Raw genomic sequence first — 11,307 nt, 5'->3', positions numbered from 1 at the left:
GGGCAGGGAAGCAGAGCCCTTCAGTCAACAGCCCCAGCTGAGCCCAGCCCCCAGATCTGCCAGCTGAATGAACCACACTAGTGATCTCAGGGAAGAAGAGCCATCCAGCCAAGCCACAGGGTTGTGAAAAACAATAAATTGTTTTAAACCACTAAGTTTCTTTCTCCACTTTTGGCTTTGAGTTTAAGGAACTGGTAGGCAACCAGCTGGGGATGTACAGCAGGAATTGAATATATTACCTTTCCTTCACACACACATAAATATATATATGTGTGTGTGTGTGTGTGTGTGTGTGTGTGTGTATTTACTTATATTTGTGTATGTATACATGTATATGTATATATGTAAGTTTCTCAAATAGGGAATAACCTATGACTTACATATATATGTAACTATAAATATATATGCCTTTAATGTAATTTTTAAAAAGTTCTTTTATCTCTTGATTGGATTGTAAAGAAAATTATGACAATAGTGTGTTTTCTTACTCCCACTCTGAAAATTTTTCAACAGATGAATGGGGGGCAGTTATAGTCAGATAAAGGAAGGGTTCCTGTCCACTGTGCTTTAAGATGCTTTCAGGACCTGCCCAAAGTTTCTGTCCCACTGCATTCTGTGCCCTGAGGACACCCTTCTGCCTTTACTGTTGTTACTACTTCAGCCAAGGGTTAAATTGTGGATACAGAAGCATTAATTCTAGGTCAACCTAGTATCTTGTGCAAACATGCATCTTGTGCTTTTCACCTTATAAAGCAATTTCCCCACCGTCATCTCCTTTAATCTTCATAGATATTCTGTGGCATAGGTTCTAGGTTTTTTGAAAATGGGGAAAGAGAGGCTCAAACTAAGTCAGTAGGTGCATAGGTAGTGGTGAGGAGACTGTAAACTCCTGGGTCAGCATGCTCTCAGCACCATGGCACTCATTCCAATAGAGCACTCTATGAGCTTCTTGGAAACTATTTACATAACAAAGAGAACGACCTTGGTCTTGAAAGCCATTCATTGTCTGTCATAGGAGACAGGGAGATATAATCTTTGGGCAAGGTCTTCACCCATCTTGTAATTTAAGTAAAACCTTCATGCTAATTTCCTCTCCTAGTGTTAGCCCTGGCTCCTGGGAAAGGAAAGGAAGTGCTTTCACACTTTATAGACAACTTTGGCTTCAATCACATCATTTGCTCCATTTTTTTTTCTCTGAAATATGAAAAAGCAGATGTAAAGGCTTCTCTGTTTCTCTTTAAAGGAAGAAGAGAATAGTCATTTTGCACATTTTAATTTAGCATATTTAAAAAGACTGAGAGTTGACTTTTTTAATTGGAAGACTTATTTTGGATAAAAAAAATAATTTGGGATGAGCTAAGAATACTCTTTTTAAGTATTGGGAGACAAGAAGAAGGCTCTCGAGATCTGTTTGCAAACCTCCAGCAGACTTCATGGTCTCCCTGAGACCAGGCAGACACTGCTTGAGACCCTGGCCTATTCTGGCATCACAGGCACATGGGCCATAGTTAGAATATTTGATTGGGCCTCTCATCTCAGCAATTCTCTATTTCATCATGCAAGGCCACACCCGACTCTTCTCCTGTTGGTCTTCCACTCATTTCTTGGCTGATCCAAGATTTTCTCACTATTGACTTCCCACCCCAATCCACTGTGCCCCTGAGTCCCTGCTCCATCGTGAACCACTCCCCACAAATTCCTAGTTATTTCCAGGTTGTACAAAACTTTAAGGAACTAAAAGCATCAGGCAGGAGTAACATAAACAGTTCCCCTCTATAGGGAAGAGGAGGCAGTGCAAGTACTCCCTGAACAGGGAAATTATAGGGGGAAGAGGCTGTGGCCAAAAACCTGAACTTTGGAGGTAGTGACCTCCACCTACTGATCAGCTGGCCTTTGGCAGCTTATTTGATCTGTTTGAACTACAGTTTCCGCTTTCTCTTATGTTATGTGGGATCAATGTATATATCTCATAGAGTGGCGGACAGAGAGAGAGAAATAGAGATAGGGGAGAAAATGGCCTATATTTAGTAACTAGTAGATATTGTTTTAATTAACATTAAATTTGAAGAAAAGTGGAAATGCAGGAGAATAACGAAAGATTTGGAAAATGTGTTGGATCCAGATTATGCGGCTCTTGAATTCCAGGTTACAAAGTTCGATTTTGCTTGGACAAGGGGGAGCCTTTGAAAGTTATGAGCCGGGGTGTGACACAATGATAAATGCTTCTTGAAGACTGAACAGGAAGGCACTGTATGGAATGAGCTTGAAGGAAAATATCAGAGGCAGAAAAACCAACTGGGAAGTTATCATTTTAGTCCAGTGAGACCTGATGAAGTCTGACCTAGGGCAGAGGTCATGGGTATGAAGAAGAGGAGTAGAACTGCCAAGAGGAAGTTGTTAAAGGTGGCTCCCGTGTTTCCCACCTTTGTGACTGGGAGGACAGTTCAGAAACAGAAAGCTTAGGTGGGAAAGTGAGTTTGGGAGGGCCTATGATTTAGTGTGGGATCCAGGTGTTTCAGATGCTGGCAAGCTATCGAGGTAGGAAGAGTCAACAGCCATTTGGGTCTAGCACCCTGCCTATGATCAATATTTTGGTATACTTTGTTGGACTATTGGTCTCTACTCCAAAAGGATATCTGTCTGATTTTTTGAAAAAACACAGTCAGTAGGAATATAAGATTCACCAACAGAAACGTCCTCTATAGCAAACCTGGCAAGAGCATATCTCTTCTATCAAGCGACTGTAGGAATTCCCAGCCCACTGCTACCCAGATTAATCATATTTGTTTTCTGCTAGAAAGATGCTTGAATCACGGCAAGATCCCCTGCAGATTCTTCTATTACTTCTTCCTAGAGCAGCTGTGTTCTACTCACTACCCAAACTGGCTGAAAACATGAGCAAATCTGATCCTAGTACGACCGTGCTGAAAGGTCTGTTCCTTCATTCTCCTTATCAAAGCACTCTCCCTGGCCGCCAAGGCTCAGCCTCCCCAGGGAAAGCCATGCTGAGGCCTAGTGTCACATCCACCTTATCTGTGTTGTACTAGCCTGCCCTTCTGTGTGTGTGTGTGTGTGTGTGTGTGTGTGTGTATTTACTTATATTTGTGTATGTATACATGTATATGTATATATGTAAGTTTCTCAAATAGGGAATAACCTATGACTTACATATATATGTAACTATAAATATATATGCCTTTAATGTAATTTTTAAAAAGTTCTTTTATCTCTTGATTGGATTGTAAAGAAAATTATGACAATAGTGTGTTTTCTTACTTCCACTCTGAAAATTTTTCAACAGATGAATGGAGGGCAGTTATAGTCAGATAAAGGAAGGGTTCCTGTCCACTGTGCTTTAAGATGCTTTCAGGACCTGCCCAAAGTTTCTGTCCCACTGCATTCTGTGCCCTGAGGACACCCTTCTGCCTTTACTGTTGTTACTACTTCAGCCAAGGGTTAAATTGTGGATACAGAAGCATTAATTCTAGGTCAACCTAGTATCTTGTGCAAACATGCATCTTGTGCTTTTCACCTTATAAAGCAATTTCCCCACCGTCATCTCCTTTAATCTTCATAGATATTCTGTGGCATAGGTTCTAGGTTTTTTGAAAATGGGGAAAGAGAGGCTCAAACTAAGTCAGTAGGTGCATAGGTAGCGGTGAGGAGACTGTAAACTCCTGGGTCAGCATGCTCTCAGCACCATGGCACTCATTCCAATAGAGCACTCTATGAGCTTCTTGGAAACTATTTACATAACAAAGAGAACGACCTTGGTCTTGAAAGCCATTCATTGTCTGTCATAGGAGACAGGGAGATATCATCTTTGGGCAAGGTCTTCACCCATCTTGTAATTTAAGTAAAACCTTCATGCTAATTTCCTCTCCTAGTGTTAGCCCTGGCTCCTGGGAAAGGAAAGGAAGTGCTTTCACACTTTATAGACAACTTTGGCTTCAATCACATCATTTGCTCCATTTTTTTTTTCTCTGAAATATGAAAAAGCAGATGTAAAGGCTTCTCTGTTTCTCTTTAAAGGAAGAAGAGAATAGTCATTTTGCACATTTTAATTTAGCATATTTAAAAAGACTGAGAGTTGACTTTTTTAATTGGAAGACTTATTTTGGATAAAAAAAATAATTTGGGATGAGCTAAGAATACTCTTTTTGAGTATTGGGAGACAAGAAGAAGGCTCTCGAGATCTGTTTGCAAACCTCCAGCAGACTTCATGGTCTCCCTGAGACCAGGCAGACACTGCTTGAGACCCTGGCCTATTCTGGCATCACAGGCACATGGGCCATAGTTAGAATATTTGATTGGGCCTCTCATCTCAACAATTCTCTATTTCATCATGCAAGGCCACACCCGACTCTTCTCCTGTTGGTCTTCCACTCATTTCTTGGCTGATCCAAGATTTTCTCACTATTGACTTCCCACCCCAATCCACTGTGCCCCTGAGTCCCTGCTCCATCGTGAACCGGTCCCCACGAGTTCTTAGTTATTTCCAGGTTGTACAAAACTTTAAGGAACTAAAAGCATCAGGCAGGAGTAACATAAACAGTTCCCCTCTATAGGGAAGAGGAGGCAGTGCAAGTACTCCCTGAACAGGGAAATTATAGGGGGAAGAGGCTGTGGCCAAAACCTGAGCTTTGGAGGTAGTGACCTCCACCTACTGATCAAATGGCCTTTGGCAGCTTATTTGATCTGTTTGGACTACAGTTTCCGCTTTCTCTTATGTCATGTGGGATCAATGTATATATCTCATAGAGTGGCTGATGGAGAGAAATAGAGATAGGGGAAGAAAATGGCCTATATTCAATAACTAGTAGATATTGTTTTAATTAACATTAAATTTGAAGAAAAGTGGAAATGCAGGAGAATAACGAAAGATTTGGAAAATGTGTTGGATCCAGATTATGCGGCTCTTGAATTCCAGGTTACAAAGTTCGATTTTGCTTGGACAAGGGGGAGCCTTTGAAAGTTATGAGCCGGGGTGTGACACAATGATAAATGCTTCTTGAAGACTGAACAGGAAGGCACTGTATGGAATGAGCTTGAAGGAAAATATCAGAGGCAGAAAAACCAACTGGGAAGTTATCATTTTAGTCCAGTGAGACCTGATGAAGTCTGACCTAGGGCAGAGGTCATGGGTATGAAGAAGAGGAGTAGAACTGCCAAGAGGAAGTTGTTAAAGGTGGCTCCTGTGTTTCCCACCTTTGTGACTGGGAGGACAGTTCAGAAACAGAAAGCTTAGGTGGGAAAGTGAGTTTGGGAGGGCCTATGATTTAGTGTGGGATCCCGGTGTTTCAGATGCTGGCAAGCTATCAAGGTAGGAAGAGTCAACAGCCATTTGGGTCTAGCACCCTGCCTATGATCAATATTTTGGTATACTTTGTTGGACTATTGGTCTCTACTCCAAAAGGATATCTGTCTGATTTTTTGAAAAAACACAGTCAGTAGGAATATAAGATTCACCAACAGAAACGTCCTCTATAGCAAACCTGGCAAGAGCATATCTCTTCTATCAAGCGACTGTAGGAATTCCCAGCCCACTGCTACCCAGATTAATCATATTTGTTTTCTGCTAGAAAGATGCTTGAATCACGGCAAGATCCCCTGCAGACTCTTCTATTACTTCTTCCTAGAGCAGCTGTGTTCTACTCACTACCCAAACTGGCTGAAAACATGAGCAAATCTGATCCTAGTACGACCGTGCTGAAAGGTCTGTTCCTTCATTCTCCTTATCAAAGCACTCTCCCTGGCCGCCGAGGCTCAGCCTCCCCAGGGAAAGCCATGCTGAGGCCTAGTGTCACATCCACCTTATCTGTGTTGTACTAGCCTGTCCTTCTTTAAATCTCAATCTGTTGTCCTGATACCGAGGTGAGGCTTAATGGTGTGTAATTCCCAAGTTCCCAGTGGTGCCTCTGAGAAAGATTGGGCTCACTTTAGCAACTTTCCAATTTCTGACAACGGTGCCTTTTGTAACCCCACTTCTCTGTTGACCATTTCACATTTGCCCAACCCCAGACAAAGGAGCAAGGGTCCCACTGTCCTTACTGGTCATATCCAGCTCCCAAGGATATTTTTTTTGAGAGAGGCTTTAGAGTGTTAATCAATATATTTTCAAATGTGTATTTGGGTGTATTGTGTGCAAAGCATTGAATTAGACAGTGCTAGAGGCCTCCTCAAGAAGAGAGACACAGTTTTTTTGTTTTCAAATGAGGTTAGGATCTAGTGTGGAGATGGACATGTAGACAAATGAGACTGAGTAGGGGTGAGTGAGGAGGAAAAGAGTGGAAAGCTAAGCATGCATTAATTCTGTAACCAGCTATAAGGCTTTACTCTTATATTGAGAATAGGGTACTTATAAGCCCTTTCTCTGAAGAAGGAGGGTAGAGTGCAAGAAGGCTCTGGGGACAGCAGAGGACCCATTTCAGTATTGTCTCCGAAGCTCATTAAATGTAGAGTGTCCTTTCTGGCTAGAGGAGTGGCCCAGATGTCTGGTTGAAGGGGCCATTTTGTTAAGTGAAAATAGTAAACATTTTAAAATAGTAGCTGAAATACCATCTTTAATGAAACACAAAGGAGATCAAGACAGCGTACTGCTTAAGTAATTATATTTTGGGTTTCAATCTAGAATTCAAGTAAGGTTTCTGCTAATTAGTTAATTTGTAGGACTTTATGTTTTCAGAATGAAGATCTCAGTAAGACACATTTTATGTAACATTCCTCACGTGCAGAGTGTATGTGAAGTCATTGCACATGTCAGCAGGGCAGGTCTTAGCTCAGAAAAGTATGGGACTTGCTCTAGTTTCCAGGGTAATTTTCTGGAAGTCAAGGACCATGTTGTGTCTCCATGGGCCAGTAAAGAATCGAACTGAACAGTCTGAGACGGAGCTGCAGCAAAACCTCAAAAGCCTTCCTCAGCTCTGTGCTCTTATTAAAGAACAGAATAAGTGACCAATGGCTGGGACATCCAAAGGAACTGTAGACATCACTAGAACCCTATGGTGCTGAGGGGAGGTTTCAGCATGATCAGAAACTTCTGGGTTCATACAGAAGAATAAAGACTCAAGTGCATAGGCCCAGTGCTAGAAAGGGACGAAGTCAGAGGTAGGGTCAATGGATTCATAGCTATAAAACCATTGATGTGTACTCTTTCTGAAAAAGGATGTATTCGGGCTCAGCTGCCTTTATCTTTAGGTTTTTATGGTCCATCTCCTTGTCATAACCCTCAGAGGAACTTACGGGAGTTTCACGCAGTTAAAACATCTCTGAGCCCTCTAAGTGGAGATGCATTTTTATCAATGTCCATATCCTTAGTTAAGTCAGGGTTGGGTCCCTTAGTGGGACTTTAGTTTCAGTAACGGGGACAATAGCCACAGCAAGCTGGGAAACTATTATTTAAAGGTGGCAGTGTGGGTTGCGGTTGAAACATCCTCTTGGGAAGAGTTTACCTTCTCCAGGACAGGGTCAGGAAAGGTGGCCTCTAATTAATTGCATTTACAGATTCTAATTTAATAAGTAGGGACACTTGTTCTTAAGCCATGGAATGAGACGAAGTGTGACAATAGTGCACGAAGCCTGTGCTAGTCATAGAGCATTGACAATGTTAGATATTATTTTGGCCTAGGTCTCAGGAAAACATAAATTCTGTCTTGGCTCAGTCTCTTTTTTTCTTGCGTATTTAAAAAAATATACATTTACAGAGAACAAAGGCAACTTCACATTTCATTGTTAGCTGGGATGGAGGCTAACGCAGAGAACTTTGACAGGCTGGGCTGGAGCACTCTCCCTCAAGCTTCAGCCAAGGTTCAGTTCAACACGCTTGTGAACACAAGGGCAAAAGTAAGTAGAGAGAGACTCATCTGGGTGCCAAGGTGGCCTAAACTGCCTGGGCAGTGGCCTCAGGACTATTGCTGTTAAATTCATCAGTTTTCTATTTTGTGTCTCAGGCCTTTTGTGTCCTGAGTAAAAAAAATCTTTGCCTGTTTCCAGGTCTCAAAGATTTTCTCTTATGTTTTCTTCTAGCAGTTTTATGGTTGTAGCTTTATGTTTTGTTCTGTAATCTATTTCAGGTGTTTTTTTTTTAAATTTTTTTCCTGCAAAAAGCTTTATTGTCTCCATTTGGTCCAATGCATGGGAGAGGGCTGCAGGGTAGTTAAAAAGATGACTTAGTGGTTTCAGGGAGAGGCTTAGGCAAAAGCCAGATACAAGGGGAATGCAGAAGGGCCCCTTAAAGGCCTCTGGGCTCCAAAGGCTCCTAGTGGTGCTTGAGGGTGAGCCTTTTGAAGAGATACTCGCCCTGCCCAGCCTGGGAACCCACTAGCCTGAAGAGGTTACTCAGTTATCATCCATCTTCCTGATAAGTTTCACCTCCTCATCCAGGAAGTCACAGAGGTCTAGGCAGGTAGAACCCAGGGCATGCAGACCTAAAAGGGCCTGGTTCAGGTTCTTCTCCAAGGCCATGGCAACTTCCATGGTGTCCTGAGTTTCACCCCATTCATCTTGGGAAGGCTTCGGCACGTCCTGGAAATTAACGTGCCCACTACACTGGTGTTGCATGTTTAAGAGATGCTTGGTGCCCTCATGCTTCTCCTTGGCCAACTTTCGGAAGAATCCAGTCAAGGGCATGTACCTTCGTTGTGGGCACATCCCCAGTGGGGAGTGTGCAGGAGGCAGCTGATCGATGTTTCTCTCTCATCAATGTTTCTAACTCCCTATCCCTCTCCCTTCCTCTCTGTAAAAAATCAATAAAATATATTTAAAAAAATAAAATAAAAGGGCCTGGTTCAGGTTCTTCTCCAAGGCCATGGCAACTTACGTGGTGTCCTGAGTTTCACCCCACTCATCCTGGGAAGGCTTTGACACGTCTGGAAATTAACGTGGCCACTACACTGGTGTTGCATGTTTAAGAGATGCTTGGTGCCCTCATGCTTCTCCTTGGCCAACTTTCGGAAGAAGTGGCCCACACCCTCCAGAGCCACATCACTGAGGTCAAAATAGAAGTCCAGAGCAAGTTAGGTGTAGGAGGCCCGCAGATGCATATTGACCAGGTGGTTGACGGCAGCCTCCACCTCAGTGAAATAATTCTGATGAATTTGGGAGGTCATAGTTGTTCCGCAATAAGGAGTTAAAGTAAAAAAAAAATGGTGCTATCTGGTCTCGGAGGCTGAGGATGGCTGAGGTGGTTCTGAGTGTGTTGACTGGAAAGAGGCTGCGGGGTGGTCGGAGGCTGGAAGAAGGGGCATCCCTGGGTCTGTTCCATCCAAGCACTGTAGAAGCAAGAGACAGAGCCTGGGGATTGCTGAGGGCACTGCCTATTCCAGGTTACTTGTTGTGTATGATGTGAGGTAAGGGTTGAGGCTCATCATTCACCATATAGATATCCAGTCATTACTGCAACATTGGTTGAAGACTGCCTTTTCCTCATTGAATTATCTTGGCAGCTGTGTTGAAAACATGTATGCATGAACTCTCTAATCTGTTTCATTGATCCATTTGTCTGTCATTACACCAACATCACACTGTTTTGATGACTGCAGTTTTATAGTAAGTCTTGAAGTCAAGTAGGCAAGTCCTCCAACTTTGTGCTTTTATTTTAAAATTACTTTGGCTATTCCAGATCATTTGTAATTCCATATACAGTTTAGGATCAATGTGTCAATTTCTACCAGAAAAGACTGCTCAGGTTTGGTAGGGATGGCATTGAATCTGTAAATCAATTAGGAGAGAATTGATATTTTAATAATATTGAGACTTGCAATTCATAAACATGTATATCTTTTAATTTATTTAGATATTTTTAATTTTATAGTTTTCAGTGTACAGGTCTTGCATATATGTGTTAAATTTATTTCATTTTCTATTATTATAATTGGTATTGTTCCTTTGATTTTGTTTTCAAATTTTCATTGATAGACCATAAGAAATAAAATTGATTTTATATATTTACCTTGTAACTTGTGACCTTGCTAAGTTCATTTATTAGTTTTAGCAGGAGTTTTGTTTGTTTTTTTTGTTTTGTTTTGTTTTGTTTGTAGATTTTGGATTTTCTGCCTATGTAATTGTGTTTTATTTCACATAACTTTTTAAAGTAATGATACTGCTCAATTCTTGTCTGGGAAACTGACCAGTACAGTTACAATTTCCCCATCTTTGGGAAACTCATGGACAATACCCTGCGTGGATGAGGACATGTTGGTTATATTGTGAGTCAGTAACCAGCAGTTATGGGAAGTCTCAACAGATTTCCCTGATTGAGGATGATGTGAAAGAGCTTAATGAATGCCTCTTGGTACTCCTCCTTAAGAAAGAGGCAGATGACCCCTGGCCAAGTGGTTTGTTGGAGCGTCATCCCATACAGGTTGCAGGTTCGATTCCCAGTCAGGGCACATACCTAGGTTGTAGGCTCAATCCCCAGTTGGAGCACGTATGGGAGGCAACTGATCAATGTTTCTCTCCTCCCTTCCTGCCTTTAAAATCAATAAATGTAGCCTCAAGTGAGGACTTAAAAAAAAGAAAGAAAAGAAAGCAATAGACGAGGTAGGAGAATAAAGGCCAAAGAGAAAATCAAGGAGTAAAGGATTTGAAGGGATTGTGGGTTGTGTTAGGCATCCAATTAGGAGAGAATTCTTCTTGAAGTATGTGTCTGAGTCTGCTAAGATATGCCTCTCCATGAATCATTTGTGTGGGCAACTGTTATCATCAGTATCTGCAGGGATTCTTCTGTGCTGAACAGGAAACTGCAGCACTGATGGGTACTGGTATGGCTTTCTTCTCTGCTTCTTCAGGCCATTATTTGGAAGAATAACTCATAAGAAATGGGGTTATCTGGGAAGTATTCACTGCCTTAGATACATATCTGGGTGTAGAATTTGGATTTGGAGACCAAGATATTAGAAACTGAAATCATAAGCCCTTAGTTTGAGATAAAGGTGTCATGGCATTTTGAAAAAAGAGTTGGAGTTAGGCAAAGCAGGATTCAAATCTCAGCTCTCTGGGATGTTCTCCATTTTCCTCCGGACCCGCATTGCACCCTTCTCCACCTTAGTCTGTGTGCTGGGAGGTTGACCTAAGATTTGCTCTCTTGCTCCTTGTTGGGTTTAGTCAAGGGGAGGTACTGGCTGATATTCAGATGGGGGGAAGTGAGGTAAGGATATTTATTTTCCCAGCTCTCTCTCTGCTGGGCTACAGTTTGGCCATGGATGCTTCTGACACCCGTCCTTCTCCTATAGCTTTCTCTCCAGGCTGTAGTGACCACTGGCCCTTCTTGTCCCTTCTTGCCCAAGGATAGTAAAAGCTTTCTGCTAT

General features: G+C 42.1%; 1 pseudogene; it reads right to left on the bottom strand.

Annotated features, from left to right (window-relative positions):
• Positions 1-8,269: 8,269 nt before the first annotated feature.
• On the bottom strand, positions 8,270-9,124 carry LOC102241969 (annotated as a pseudogene).
• Between the last annotated feature and the right edge of the window lie 2,183 nt (positions 9,125-11,307).

The sequence above is a fragment of the Myotis brandtii genome, unplaced genomic scaffold (genome assembly GCF_000412655.1).
Source record: "Myotis brandtii unplaced genomic scaffold, ASM41265v1 scaffold320, whole genome shotgun sequence".
NCBI lineage: Eukaryota > Metazoa > Chordata > Mammalia > Chiroptera > Vespertilionidae > Myotis > Myotis brandtii.
Note: the sequence above shows the minus strand (reverse complement) of the source record. Positions and strands in the feature narration are given on the sequence as shown.